Raw genomic sequence first — 16430 nt, forward strand, 5'->3', positions numbered from 1 at the left:
CCAGACACATTGCTTCGCTGTGGAGAACGGCCCCATTGGGTGGGGGAGTATTTTCACTTGTTGAAACTAGTTTGTAGTTGTTAAAATGCCTGCAGTGAGGACGCGTTTGTGAGTGAGAACATGCAAACCAAATACATGTTACATTTGTTTTAGTGCAGTTAAATGTTAAATAAACATTAACCCCTAAGTTAATGTGAATCTAAAAATATCATATATAACAAAACAATGAAGGAATCGACCATTTCTCCCTGATTTCTTGCCACTACTGCAGGATTTAATTCCTTGTAGTTTACTTTACTATTTGCATTTAAAGTTACATTTACATTTTAGTCATTTAGCAGACGCTTTTATCCAAAGCAACTTACATATGTCAGTAGAATGGTAGGCAGGGTGAGCGTGAGGACCCCCTGAGGACCCCTACTGGAGGTAGGCCACTGCTGGGATTGAACCCTGGTCTCCCACATTGGAGGTGGTGATGTTAAAAGTTACACTTTTAATTTTACTCTAGTATAATTTACAGGGAATGCAGTGTTTTTACTCCATTACATTTATTTGGCAGCTTTGATTACTAGTTACTGCATAGTGAGTCCTTTTACTTTTGTTACTAAATATATTTTGATGCTAATATTTTTATATTTTCACGTGAGTAAAGTTTCAAATGCAGATCTTTCTTTTTTATATTCGATTTATTTTTGAGACACAACTCTTGTGTCTCAGCACTTTGTCGTGTGCACTGAATTTACCGACCGGCCCCTGCCCCGTGAACGCAGCGCTGCGCTGCCATGTTGTTGATGAACCTCGGGGCCGCGGCGGAGTTCGAGCTGCTGTCGCTGTCTGTGGCCAGTTACTGAGGGGGGACACGGCTTCACCGACATTATCTGGAATACAACACAGCTTCGAGTCAATAAAAGTTCCCGGACCTCGACAGGTGCGCTCAGGTTCGTCGTTTCTCTGTTTTAAAAGTTACCGCTGTTGTCGGACTTTGCGGAGCCGTTCACGTAACGTCGCTGCTACTTTTCTCCATTCATGCTAACGAGCGCTAACTGCTGTAAAATGTGAAATGTAAAATGTCAGTTTGACAAACGTGACACTAGAAACTGTGAGAAAACACTCGTCGGGATCTGCGGGGTTGAAAACGAGCAGGTTGAGTTGTTAGTTGTTAGTTTCGACACAAGTGGCCACGAACGAGCGCTGTGTGTGGAGGCTAACTTCTGAGCTAGCAGGCTAACCCTGCCGACTGACCCCAGTTTGACAAACTTGGGCGAAAACGTGAAAATTACTTTATGTAAAACGGAGAAAACTTTATTTTGTGGTCAAGACGTTCGGATTTAAAGGGAGAATAAACTGCTGGTGACTGAAAATGAGTCTCCTGCCGTGTCTCATTCAAATGAAGTCACTGAGATAGTTCATGTCATTGTGGTTTATTTATTTATGGCAGCACTTAAATGCATCACTTCTCAAGTGTTCCTCAGTTCCTGTGACATTAAATTGATGTGTAATGATTAATAAGGTACTTTCTAAGTACTGCAGAGTTTGGAGTGCGCCTGGGTCACTCCACCCACCTGTACACCACCTTACAGGTGACTTCTAATCAGCCTCAAGTCCTGGATCTGTTCGAGCAGCCCTGTGGAAGTGAATGTGTGATTCTGACTGGTGGTGAAACTTTCTACCACATAAAAGAGGAAGTGTGTTTCTGTCTTGTCTGTGTATTGAGACAGATTTGTGATGGGGTTAAGTTGTTCTAAATCTTCTGTTGTCCTCAGTGGACTCACTTACATGTAGTCTCCACTGGAGTTATTTAAGCTCATTATTTACATCCAATAAACAGCTTCTTATTTTAAGAAAGAAATCCTTAATGCGGAGCTGCATTAAGTTTCAAAGCAACAGGTCACTGTCTGTCCCCGTCTTTTAGGAGTGACCTCTTATAATATCCCTCTGTATTAAGGGGTTATTTTCACTACTTGGCTAAAGGTCAGAAGACTGTGGAGAAACATCAGAAAACTGATGCTTGTTTCCACAGCACAAGTTCAGATCTTCAGATTATTATTTTGTCTGACCTACAGTCTAAAAGTCAACTATATTTATTTTACAAGTATATGACAAACAAAAGCAGCAAATATGCACATTTAAGAGGCTTTAAGAGAGTATAATTAATTAATACAATGCTCACTGATGACAGACAATATAATATTGTCGGTTCACATCTTTTTCAAAGATAATTGAAAAACCATAGACAACATTTGTGGTGATGTTTAATGTTCCTGACCACCTCTGTACTTATAAAGCTTCAACCAACTGGTATCTACTGACGACATTTATGCTGTAGAGTAAAATGTGGAAGGTCTCTTGGAACTTCTTCAGAGAACTAGAAACCCCCAACTGATCAGATGAGTTCTTTTTTGTCCTCACTATCGGGCCATGGTGTATAATGATGCTAGCTAACAGCTGTCTGCAGATATCAGGCTAATGGCAACACAAACAGTGCAGATGACGTAGTGAGCAGACTTTCAGATGCTGTCCTGTCTGTGCTCAGAGTGTTTATTAAAGTGGACGTCAGTTCTTAGCTGAAGCATCTGCTGCTGACGGTTCGCATGTTGATCACACCCTTGTAAACGGTGCAGTTGTTTTAATAATCTTACTCAGCAGTCGTTTGTCATGTTTTTTAGTTTGCCAAGGAAAATAAATTCTTAGTCCAATTTAGTCCATTTGTTTATATAGTGGGAAAAAAAAGTATGAACCTTTTTGTGTTTTTGTGGTTTTCTGTATTAATTTGTCATAAAACATACTCTGATCTTTATCTAACTCAAGAGTATTAACAAATATAATGTTCCTAAAAATAATAACACAAAAAATCTGATCTTTTACATCTTTATTGAGAACAACCATAAAAACCCAATAGTGCTAGTGGAAAAAGTATGCGAACCCTTGGAATTAATAACTGATTGACACCCACCCCCCCGGCAGCAATAAACTTAACAGGCGCGTCCTGTAGCTGTGGGTCAGACCTGTATATTGTTTTTAAAGAACTGCTTTAGCTCTGTCATATTCATCTCTATTGGGTTGAGGTCTGGGTTCTGACTGAAGGTGGATTTTGTTTTTCTGAATCCATTCTATTGTGTGTTTTGGGTCATTGTCCTGTTCCATCACCCAACTTCTACAGAGTTTCAGCTGAAGTACAGACATTCTCACATTATGCTGAAGAATGTTTTGATACGCCTGGAAAATAATCTTGCAGATGGCAGATAGTGCTGTGTGTACTTTCCAAATAGCTTAATCTTCGTTTCATCAGAAACATTTTGCCAATACAGTGTCAATGTGCTCTTTGGCAAACTTTTACTGACTGGCTGCCCACTTCTTGGTAGAGTAGCCACAGTCCCAAAGTGTCTCCATTTGAAGATTGTTTGCCAACTGTAGACTGGTGCATTTCTATAGTCTTTGACTTCACCCTTTAACCCTTTCCAGCTTTATGTAAATCCACAATTCTATATCCTATTTAAAAAATCTCTAGCCCACACCTACAAATTAATTTTCTAAACTAGAGTCCAGGTATGCTAGCACCTGACTCCAGTCAGTTTCTTTGAGGTCACATACTGTTGTCAGTAAAGTGTCAATGAAATGTTCTCAATAAAGACATGAAAGATCTGATTGTTTATTATTGTGTTATTATTTTAGGAATATTATATTTGTTAAAACTCTTTACTTAGATATAGTTTTATGAGAAATTAATTCAGAAAACCATGAAACGAAAGCCACCAGATGTTACAGATATGTCAGTTTCTTTTTCACAGAGGAGAAAGTGTAGGACAATTTCGTGGGCTGAAACTTGAATTTCGTGATCTACTTTATGGTAAAAACTAGCTGCTGGCACACACCAGAGATGTGCTATAATTTAACAGACCCACAACAGCAGCTTGATGTAGAGTGTTGTAGACGCCTCATTTCACAAAAACATCATCTTAAAAATGGTCATGTCTCTTTTTTCAGCTGAAGTACAGTCATAAACACAGTGTTCAGCGATAATTAGCCTCTTGATGAATGTGAACAGCACTTCATGGTGGTTACAGCATTAGAATTTGATGTGGAAATTACAGATTAAACAAGTGATAGTTGAAATTTGTTATTCATTTCCAATAATGTCATTCATTGCTTCTGTTTTAGTGTTAGACTGAGCAACTCTGTCTGCACTTTTTCTTTGTGTTCTTGCACTGTTTGCACTAGGTTGCACAGAATGCACTTTATGTGTTTTGCTAGGACAACTTAGCAGTCCTCAGCCCGATGTTTGTCTTGTTGCCGGTTTATGTAGCACCATGGTTCTGGAGAAACGTTGTCTCATTTCACTATGTACTGCTTCAGCTATATGTGGTTGGAATGACAATAAAGCTTCTTGACTTGACTTGACTTGACTTGAACTCTGCAGGAAAAAGTGCTTAAAGGAAATGGGTGAGATAAGATCTTATTACAAAATGTGTTTTCATCAAATGCGTCATGAAGTTATAATCTTTAACACATTAGATTAACAATGACAAACTACACCTGGTTATGGTCCCTATTTTTATAAATATGGTGTTTAATTAAGACCTTTAGATATTTTAAGGGAATAATTGGCTCATAATTGTTATGAAACCTGTGACCTTTTTGCTAATTAAAATATTTATGAGACTTAAATGCCAACGTACTTTATTTGGCAAAGTTTCAAAGTAATGGCACTTGAATTGTGTGTGAACCTCTTGGGCTTTTTTTTTTTTTTGTTTGACTAACAATCCAAAACCTGAAGATGTTCAGTTAATGATTGAGAAAATCAGCCTGATGATTGATGATTGGTTAATTATTGGTGGTAGGAATGAAGTGGTGATTGGTTTCTCAGTAAACCATGGTAAACTTCCCTTAGTTTAGTATTGCAGCTTAAAATGTTATTTATCATTAAAACCTTTGCTAATTACTGCACTTTAAAATACTCCTGTGAAGGGTTAAACATTGTCCAACATTAGTTAGGGTTAGTAAAATGTTTTAATTTCTTTATCTTTACCAATTTTTATATTACAACAGTATGGTTGTTTCTGAAATACATTTAACTTCAGCTAGAGGCACCAATTTAAAATAGATAAATATTAAAGAGATGTGGTTCATTGTCCCAGTGATCCAGCTATAATCAACAGTACTGTGGGAGGCGCGGGGTATACTGCAAAGTGTCAGTTTCAGTGTTGCCTAAAGTTGTTAAATGCTACACGTTATGCTGCTGTAAATGTACATTTTCAGATGTGTAGTCCTCAAATTATTATTGAACTGTTAGTGAAGAGGGAGCACGGCCGCACATCGGTACTGTAAATATTTTTCTGATTCTAAAGTGATTCACAGATAGTCACAGTTTTTTGTGCCTTGGCAGTGTTGGTAAATTGGCAGAACAAAAAAAAAACCTGTACTGTGCATTACTGAAGAAGAAATCCTGTAGTTGTACTTCAAAAAAGGCAAGAGTTCAGGTACATTTTGGATTTATTTAGGCTCGCAGTACAACCTGCAGAGTTACTGGAGCACCAGACGTCAGCACTAACAGATAAGACCATCTCACTGCAGCATTTTACAAAACCTGAACCCTCTCTGGTGAAGTGAAGAAAATAACTTGGTCCAAAGTCTATTTCACTTCAAAAGCCCTGTATCCGTACAGTGTTTTGGATAATAGTGTGCCTTTCATGGTACTACTGCTGCAGCAGAGAGGCTGTTCTCCTGGATACATCATGTTACCAACAATACATTATAGGACTCTACTCCTCACTGTTACTTCTCCTAACTCCAGAACAAAGAAAAACATTACGGTTAGTCAGAAATTACACTTGTAATTCATTTATGTTCTATCACAGAAGAGTGGAAAATTCTTCCAAATACAGACTTTTTCTTTATGAAAAAGTTGCACACTCACATTTGTTTTTTGGATTTGGTTAGACCGTGATGAAACACATGAAACAAGATTAAATTCTGAATGTACTGCACTGTCACATGCAGCTGGTCCTTTTTTCGTATTGTAGTTCCTTAAAGGACTGAAAGTAGGACGCTCGTTGGGAAATTACCCTCGGTTTAGTCAGATGTAAATGAAGAACTAACAGGGATCCTTTGGTTATTAGCTGTTTGGAAAAGAAACCTTCACTTTTCATTTCCAATTCCTAACCAGAACAGATGGTAAATTCTAACACACACACACACACACACACACACACACACACACACACACACACACACACACACACATCTGAGCAGGTAATCAGCCGTTCATTGTGATTAATCAGCTGCTTCAGCTGTTGGATGAGATTGGATGTGAATTTCAGTGAATGTCAGTCGGTGGAGCTCTCTACGTCCTCTTTGCATCAGCGTGGTAAAACTAGTTCTTCCAGAGCTGATGAGGGTGAGGTCGACTGACATGAAACACCTGACAGGTTATTATCGCTGCCTTTCCCCCTTTTACTGTGTGAGCACAGGATGTCTAGTTTGGCTTCCTGTTTAATTTCACACCCTGAACATAATCAAGTGTGTATCTGTTTATAGATGTGTGCAGATTAAATGCATAAGAAGATTCAGCTACTACAAGCAGTGCAATACCAGATCAGAAAATATTTTCATTTAAATGTGTGATCGTGTTGTATTGATTGTTTAGGGCCTGGCACTGCAGCGTGTTTTGTTAGAGTGACGCAGCTTCATACAGAGAACAGGTTGGGTCAAGTTCAACCTTTTCTGCTATGCAGGAATGAAGCCATCTAGTAAGATGCTCCATTTGCCAATAACATGAACACTGTATTTCTCATGCTTCCCCGAAGACTGTCACAACCACAACAGCTGCTGCCACCAGTATTAATATTAACACAAACTCTTAGTTCAGTTGTAGTCGTCATAATTTCCTGAAAACTGGAGTTTGTTTGACTCATATTTAGTCATTTAATTTCTCTTAGTGTTTTAGCCACAGGTCAACTTTCGTGATGCTGCTATGAACTTTTTGAGGCTTTAATAATTTTTAGTGATGTAAGAAACTATTTTTATTAAGCATGCAGATGTGTGTATATATATATATATTAGGGAATTCTCTTTCAAAATGATTCTGTCTGTCTAGGCATTACGAGTGTTGTAGCTGTTGAGAAGAAAATGTTAATATTGTGCTTTATAAATGAACTTGGCTTGATTCAACCATGATTAATACTTTGAATGTTGTTGTAAGATAAAAACATATTTTGCATAAGCCACAAGCCACAGATCATCCAATAGACAGATGCAGTAGAGTAACAGTGCAAAGTCTAATAAAGACGTTGACATGTATAGTCAGTGTCATCAATGCTTATTTGAAGGTTTTTCATAGTAACTCAGACTTTCACTTCTCTTTAAACATCAGCAGAGCATTTTACACTTGAGTCCCTCTTCTCTGCTATTTCCCCTTTTACAGTACATACATTACACAACATTACAGTCTTCAAGGGGTCATATTATGCATTTCATGTTCTGATGTTACATATATACTTTAGTGAAGTGGGGTGCCCATGTTACACATATTCAAAGGTAAAGATGTTTAGATGTTTTTTAAAAGAAGGTGTTTACTTGCTGCCTAATTGTGAAACACCCAGGTTTCAGTTTTACCACTTTGCATAGTTCTCAAGAGTTTTGTCAAAATGCTGCATCGATTAATGTCAAGTGTTGTGGAAATTCATAACTCTCCATCTGTTTTAGCCTCCTACACCAACTATGTATGCCACAGAGTTTGATATGTCGGCTGTGAAAGAACATTTATTTACTCTTCCTAAAGATGAAACCATAAAGCAACAGAGAATACAGATAGAGGCCAGCAACAGACTTCAAACAATGTTTTTATCTGTTCACAGAAAACTTTTCAGAACCTGTCGAAGTAGGCAGCAGGATTTTCAGATAGGTTGTTGCTAAGAATGGTTCTGTTTCAACTGTGCATAGTATGGCCCACAGGATGACTTCCGCGTATCAAGAAACTGTCTGTTTATCTTGGCATTTTATCAGTTGATTCTTAATTTTATTGTTTGATCTGTGAAATGCCAGAAACAGGATATATTGACAGTACAGAGATTCAAAGCAGTATATATTAAATATCAAAAGCAGTACTTTCTAATAAAATATTGTTGCTAATTCATTTCATGCTGGTTATTTCAGCTGTAAAACATAATTTTTAATTTCACAAACATGATGAGTGTAACGCAATTGACTGCACTTTGCCAGTTCTGTTATTCAGATTCATTAAATGCTGTTGTCAACATTAAAGACAACAAAAGTGAAACTTATCAGTAGAAACTCTGCAAAATTTCTATTAACAGGAAACCAAATCATTTGAGTACAACTGTCTGTTCTGATTGTAATGTTTGTTAGAATAACTTGGCATATTTGTCACATGTTCTACTACTGTGTTCTACTAGAAGGGTCACTGTTAAAAATTTACACTTTATTTTAAAATCTGTAGAACTGAATTGTTTAAATTGTCTAAACACCGCATAATTCATGTGAAGAATTGAAGTCATACTAAAAGCTAATATTAGGAATTGTTGTATTTAAATTATTGTATTTAGTGTATGTTTAGTGTGTGTATTTGTCACATGTATTTAATTACTACAATTAGGGAACTATCATTATTATTATTGTCCATTGCAAACTAATAAGAAAGAAGCACATTTCTAAACTTTAAAAAGCTCAAATATAATCACAAGACACGCTGTGTCCAGAAGAGAGAGATGTTGCATGTCATCTATTCATCCTCAACTATGTCTATGCAAAACTTACACTGATCATGTGCAGCTGCTGAAACAGAACTCTAATATCACAAGTATTAATAGGTATTAGCTTGAATATGTCTAAGTTGTCGTGTGTGGTTGTTTTAAGTCAGCAGATTATTATTATTATTGCAGGTAAACATCATTGGTCATATTTTTTTGTCTCCATTTGAGCTGTTACTAATATTTAGTGTCTCATTTAGCTTGATTAATAACTGTTATAGATGTTAATGTGTAAATGTCTAAATGCTGTGGTGCTTTTATTGTGCTATATAAATCGTACTGTACTTGCTTTCATACAGTGACAAGAAAAAGTATTTGAATTTCATGGTTTTCTGCTATCATGTCTCCCACAATGTGATCTGATCGTTATCTAAGTTAATTACCAAAAAGAATAAGCCTAAACTGTGTTTTTGATCTTTCATGTCTTTATTGAGAACAACAATAACATAACTATAGCATCTCTTTTGGTTTCAGGTCTTGGCTCTGACTCCAAAAGGCAGATTTTGTTTTTCTGAATGCATTCTGTTGTGTGTTATGGGTCAGTGTTCTGTTCCTTAACCCAACTTCTATAACGTTTAAGCTAACATTCAGACACAAGATATGACACATGATTTTTGATACACTTCAAATTTATCTTCCCCCCCCAATCACTGCATGGTGGTCAGGCCCTGATGCAGCAAAGCAGGCTCAAATCATGATTTGAGTTTCCTCCATGATGTTTTCATGATATGCAGTGCCCTTTTTACACCAGATGTAGTACTAGTGTGTTCTTTCCAAATAGTTCAATATAGTTTCATCAGTCTACAGAACATTTTTCCAATACTGCTGTGCAGTGTCAATGTGCTCTTTGGCAAACTTCAGGCATTCAGCAGTGTTCTTTTTAGTAAACAGCAGCTTCCTTCGTGGTGTCCTGCCATAGACACCCTGCTTGTTCAATGTTTTCCCTATTGTAGACTCATGAACACAGATGTTAGCCAGTTCCAATGATGCCTTGAAATCTTTGGCTGTCACTTGTGGTTTTTGATTTATGTCATTATTGAGTGTTTGTTGTGCTCTTGGGGTCATTTTGACTGGTTGCCTACTTCTTGGTGGAGTAGTCTCAGTCCCAAAGTGTCTCCTTTTGTAGATTGTTTAACTGTAGATTTTCTAATGGCCTTGACATCAATTTGTACCCCTTTCCAGATTTATGTAAATCAACAATTCTTGATTGTAGATTCTCTAAAAGCTCCTTTTGGTGAGGCGTGGCTCACAAAAGCGTACTTTTCTTGGATGGGGCAAACTCAAAACGTTTGAGTGTTTTTTCTCTGTCAAAGTAGCTCTAGTCCACACCTCCAAACTAGCTGAGGTAATTAATTCCAAGGGTTTACATACTTTTTCCACTGGCACTATGAGGTGTCTGTTTGTTGTCAATAGAAATTAAGATCAGAATTTTTTGTTATTATTTTAGACACATTATATTTGTTACACTTGACTTAGATCAAGACCAGATCACATTTTATGACAAATTAATGCAGTATTTGAAAAAAGGTTCACATACCTTTTCTTGCAACTGTATGTTGGGATGAAAATGGGGCATGATCTTAATATGCACACACACTCTGCAGGTCTAGACGGTGCTTATTGGTCTGCAAGTCAGGTTAAGTAAGCAATTTAAAGATTCACCTCCAGGCCCTAGTAACTTAAGATGAGCGACACTGACACTCTGTGTTAATTTATTTTCGGATTATCAGCATTCTGACTGTAGTTTCTTTACTGTGATTGACCTGCAGGGCTCACTTTGTTGCCCAGAGCAGTGTAGGAATGAGCAAACTTCAGCTAAAGTGATTTAAAATAGTTAGTTTTCAGAGTGCAGGGAGAAACACCCTGAATTAACCATGAAGAGATGGAAAATAAAAAGGATAAAGCTAAAGCCGAAGCTCAGGTTGTAGGTTTGTGTGACCTATTGGGTTTATTTGCACTGAAAAAGCTCAAAGGTTGATGTGCTCCACACATGAATTTAGCAGAATGAGGGAAACAGATGGAGGCCTGTTCAGGGCACATTCCTTAGAAACACCATCCTGTCGTTTTAACATGCACAGATGATACACATTGAACTACAGGCTGTGCTGCTTCAGGTTGTTAGTGTGTGTTTAAACCACAGGCCAGGAAACTCCTGCAGTCTGAAAAGCTTCAGTGGCAGTTTTATAATTTTACTGCTCATTGAGATATTTTAACTGCCAGCTCGAAGCCTGAATAATGCTTGACTTAGTCTTTAATGTGTGAAATCAAATTCAGAGGTTGTAAAGTAGAGCTGAAACAGTTTTTTGATGAACAAGTCACGGTAGCTACAGTAATATTCATGTCAATAGCTGTGAAAACTCTGTTTATACTGAGTATACTTCATCAGACTGTCCAAGTGTAGTCCATGTATGGAAAACACTGGATAAAATGTTCATATTACAGTATTTTTACACTGCCTAACGCAGCCAAAACATAAAAGATTTGTGATGTTCTGTGTTGCACCTTCTATTTTACATAGTAATATATTGAGGCAGTCATCCTTCTTCATGTTTGAACATGTACTCGATGAGTTTACTAGATTCCCTGACCCATATGTTTAATCTGTCTGAACCTGTATACGTGAGTAATTAAACCTGCTTGGCAGTTGACAGTGAAGATAGCACAGAGTTTGAGATCGAATGAGTTTCTTAGAACACTGCAGCTCTCTGCTGATAGTACAACACCTGCAGTCGTGATGATCAGCAGTAAAGTTTTTAGAATGATAAAGGTTTTGGAACAAAAACAGCTGCAACTGAAGTCAACCATTTCTGATGTCTGCAAATCCCTGTCAACAACTGAAAGGGGTTCCTTACCAGTTTGAGTGATGGGGATATGTGGTGTAATCCTCATACACTCACACTTTGACTCCCCAAATTGGATTTTTTCTGTGCCTAAAAGTCAGATGTGAAGTTACCAGAGGTCATTTTTATGGTGATGTGACTTTGCTTTTTGTCATTAAGAGTTTGTTTTTGATAAAACTGATGCCAGTTTGCATAAAATTTTGGCTTGCAGATAAACAAAGGCCTGAGTGCCCACTGTATTGCCAGACCAGTGGCCTGTGTAATTGCAAGAGAATCCCTGAAACAGAATCGGGTGCTACAACTGATTAAAACACACATTTGCACGTGAGGAGAATGAAACAGCCACACAGAACAATTTTTTATATTATTTCCAAAAAATTTGGAAGTTTGGTTACTGTTGTTTCACCAATAGACACAGCTAACCATTCTCAGTATTTGGAAACGTAATGCTACCCCCTCTAATACCACGCTCACGCACCAACGTATTGTGGTAACATGAGTACAAACCCTAGCAGCAGTCGCTCCTGTCGACTTCACAGCCGTTGCCTGATGCGTGAATCTAGTTAGAATAGTATATAAACAGTTTATGCAGAATACAGACATGTAGTCTTGCCTGACCCTGATGAGCATAAATATTAGATATGCTTATAAATATTAGAGTAGTTATGGAGAGGATCAGTTCATTAAAAATAACATTATTTTTTAGAGCCATAGCAAACCCTGTGATATTGAATTTTGAAATTAACATTGAAAAGGCACCCAGTGGATTTTTATGAATTATTATTATTAATTATTTTACACAATGTATGACAAATTTGAATCTTAATCAGTCTGCCAAATTAAACCCAGTATCTGGTCTCATAAGAAAACTTCACGTTGGTGCACAAGCTGCAAACGAATGTGAAACATAAAATGACTATTGTTTTGAAACCCCTTTGGTTAAAAGCTCCTGTTACACAACACTTCTGGATGTCACTTCTGTTTACGTCGGTTTGTTATATCATTGTTCTGGTGAGTGTTTGAAGACCGCTGAGATCAGGATAAGTTGCTGGAAAAGACTGTTTAGGTCAGTTGATATTATCTAACACTCTAGGAACTAAAGCTTTGTGTATTACTGGTTGATCTGTGCACATATTTGTATTAATGTCCCCTCGAAACATGCGCTTGCTGTGGATAGCTTTGCTTTGTAGGAGATATTGTTCTCTTAATGGGACCATTGAGGTAATTGACTTATGTAATAATTATTCCCTTTTTCACAGCCCTTGTTACACACACAGACACACACGCCTGACATTTAATTGAATTAAAAAAATGTTCACTGTTCAGCAGTAATTGATGCCTCAGTGTAGCTAAACTGTCATTTATCATGACGTTTGGTCTGTAATTATTCTGATTATAACCCTGAACCTTCCCCCCATTGCTGTGGTTTTTAATCAGCTTTACATACCTATGATTTTGTTTTCCCCTGAAACCTGTCGAGCACAGAATATTTTACTGTTTTCACTGATAAACTATGGAAACTGGTCTTTAAACATTTGATTAATGTTGTGGGAAAAATCTGTCACTGTTTTTCCTTTTTATTAGATATGATGTTCACTGTCAGCAGGTGGAAAGCAACTTCTTAATACTTAATTTAACCTACAAAAGGAAGGAAATTTCATTAGTGTGTGACATTATACAATTGCTTATTTTATTCAGGAAGTTCTGACTGAGGAACCTTTAATATACAGAATATAATCAATTGTGCAAGTATGTCAATTTGTATAAAATGTGTTTACAATTATCCTGTTATCCAATTGTTATTCATCAAAGGTCTAAAAAACTTAGTGCTCTGCAGTCTCTTTAAAGCAGCACAGCTGATATGTATGATCAATTAAAAACCAATGGCAGCACTTCTTTCTAGCACATTTGCAAGTTGTAAGCAGTTTTGTTATGTGTATATAGGCCTGTAGAATTAACTCTCGTCAACATTGGGCTGTACAAACCTTATGCAGAAAAATAATAATTATTATTACTTATTTTATATTACTTAAAAAATTACTTATTACTGTGTATTTGGTGTGTTCAGGGACAGTACAGAGTGTAGGTCATCTGTGTTTTGGAAACACTCTTGAAGGGCAGCCCAAACCTTAAAAAGGATGGCCCTCCTGTGCCCGACAATGACAGAATATAGTAAACAAGGCCTAAACAAGGCCATACATAAATCTGAACATATATGACGAACAGTATCATTACATTTCTGAGTGGTTCCTTTATTCATATAATGTAAAATATTTGCTAGATGCACTTTTCTTTCTAACAGAAGTAATGGTTATTTCTTTTAATCAAGTAATTCAAAATATCGTTGATAGATTAATACAACTAACATTAAAAAAAATTATTAGTCATTATTTAGTTTATTAGTTAATTAATTTAGTTACGTTAAAGTGATACTAATTCAAAATAGTAAAAGACCCCTGTGGACATTGGTATTCTACATCATAAAAGGACTAGTTAGTTTAACTACCAGTTGATGTTCCAAAAAGTTTATAATATTTAGAAAATATTTTAAAATATCTGTCTGAGTTACCCACATTTCAGGGTGATCTTTTTTTACTGATTTGGTCTGACCACTGGTCCAAACCGTGTTTCTATGTCAAAATGAATCAAATTCTCATTTATGAGAAGTTGGAACCAGTAAATGTTGGATTAATCAGTTACCAATGTTGCAGATTAATCTTGGTAATAGTAATTCCCATAACAAAACCCATTCAAAAGTCAACAAAAACCTCCTGCAAACTACCCTTCTTTGTCAAAAAAACCTGATCACTCATGCCCTGTGATGGAAGTTATTTCCTTAAAATATCCTCATGTTCATCATCTAGAGATACAGTTTCCAACAGTACTATTTTCTTATCATTACTGGAATGTTATTGTGAGGTCACAGAAAACTCAAGTTGGTTTGTTAATGAAGTAATCTCACTGGAGGATGGAGGGTAGGTGTTTCCTAAAAGTACAGACAGATTATAAATGTAGCACGGTTGTACATAATGAGTCATGAGTTGAATCTAAATCATGAGGACTGTGTTGGTGAAGTGAGATCATTGTATGTTTAAGAATCCTGATGTCAGGCAATTGACTTGTTGCTGCTGTTCTGCTGTTCAGTGTTAAACATGGAAGGGTTATAGAATCTCTCCTGTCAGATTTCCTCTTAACATCTTCTTGGATTTGCTTCGATCCTTTAACTGAACCTTTTTCCAATGTTATACAGTAATCAAAGATTACAGACAAAGTCTGTTTGTAAAACGCAGAGTGTCATTTTCTCATTCACTGTGAGAAATTGCCTCCAGTTTCCAGCCAGGCTACGGTAAATTAAATGATGTTTGTGTGCCTTCAGGAGAAATGGCTAATTGCTGTTTTGAAAAGCAATATAAGTCAATTTGAAACTGGGTAGATCATAAAAAAATGTTGTTTACTAAGTGGCCAAAGTGCACTGAGATAGTGACTGCTAGGCTGCACATAAACACAGCATCGCTTTGATGCATAAATGTTATGTTTATGTTAGTAATCCCAGTAGTAGCACTAATACTTTTTCACATTTTCTGACTTTAATGAACTGATAATAAGTGCAAACTTTCTATTTGCTGTAATAAATCTGGTTTAATGTGTCTGTCTTTGTTTGTTACGTAAAGTAAATGCACAGGAAAATCCTATTCAGAAATGCTATTCCAGGTTGGTGGACAGGCAGATACATTGGGTCTGTTTTCGTACCATCAGCTCTTGTACATAACAGATTAACCTCCAATCCCCTTATCTGTGTTCATACTCACAGTGCGACTGTGTAATCCTGTGTATAGACTAACAGGGTTCTGTTGATACACTGCAGCAAGGTGCCATGTTCAGGCCAGCTTCGAGCTGATAAGGACTTCTTGAAGGAGCATGTCTGTTATGAAGGACTGTCCTATTCATTTCAGTCTGACTGTGTATAAATATCCAGAAATACTAGGTACTCCATCACAAAAAGAAACCAAATCTCCTAACAGGGGAGTAACAGTCCTTTCTGCATCCTTTTCACACTGAAGCAGCAACTTTTGTAAAAGCTACAGGCAGTGTCCAACACTTTCATTCAGACTAAGATATCTCCGCAAATACTTGGTGAATTATTATGAAATTAGGTACATACATTAACGTTTGTGGGGCATGCCAGTCCCCAGAGAGCCTGGAGGCTGAAGGCAAACCTGTAATGCTGATATGTTGAGATGAAATACAACAGTTTAATGATTAAAAATGATGTGCAAATATGTTGATCTTACAAGAGCATTTAGCGAATTATGAAAATATTTAAAATGTTTCAGAATTAATACAGTTTCTGAAATATGGTACTGTCCCTGAATGCCTCACAGCAGCAGTCATGCTACATCTTGTACTCTTGTGCGTGTTAGGCCTACTTATAACACTCCTATAATTTCTGGGAAATGTGGGGTGTTAATGCTTGTTTAACACATTTAAGTAACTATAATATACTATATATTAGATATAATGACGTACACTCATTAACTCATCCCGAATCTCATGTCACCTGGGCTCCCTATGTCTTCTGCCTGTCGTTGACTATGTGTGGAGGAGCTGAGCCACACAGCGAGGAGAGGCTGCAGCAGGAACATGGTAACTGTATTCATGCTGCCAATTAGTTAGAAATGTCAGTAATCGGCCTGGCGGTCGGCGGTCTAATCAAATGAGCTACCACTACATTAACGTCATTTTGATCAGTTGAGTTGATATTTATAACTGAAGCACATAGACATTTGAAATCTTTATGCAGATCAGTGTAGAAGAATGTGTTTTT

General features: G+C 37.0%; 1 protein-coding gene across 2 annotated transcripts in view; it reads left to right on the forward strand.

The window, feature by feature from the left end:
- Positions 1–775: 775 nt before the first annotated feature.
- Positions 776–16430, forward strand: part of plekhf2 (pleckstrin homology domain containing, family F (with FYVE domain) member 2) — a 28519-nt gene continuing 12864 nt past the window's right edge. The window contains exon 1 of one of the 2 annotated variants that reach the window (XM_026371316.1): positions 776–938. The gene's annotated coding sequence lies outside the window, so the exon portion shown is untranslated. The remainder of the gene's footprint in view (positions 939–16430) is intronic. The other variant, XM_026371317.1, reaches the window with a different exon arrangement.

The sequence above is a fragment of the Anabas testudineus genome, chromosome 16 (genome assembly GCF_900324465.2).
Source record: "Anabas testudineus chromosome 16, fAnaTes1.2, whole genome shotgun sequence".
NCBI classification, from domain to species: Eukaryota; Metazoa; Chordata; class Actinopteri; order Anabantiformes; family Anabantidae; genus Anabas; species Anabas testudineus.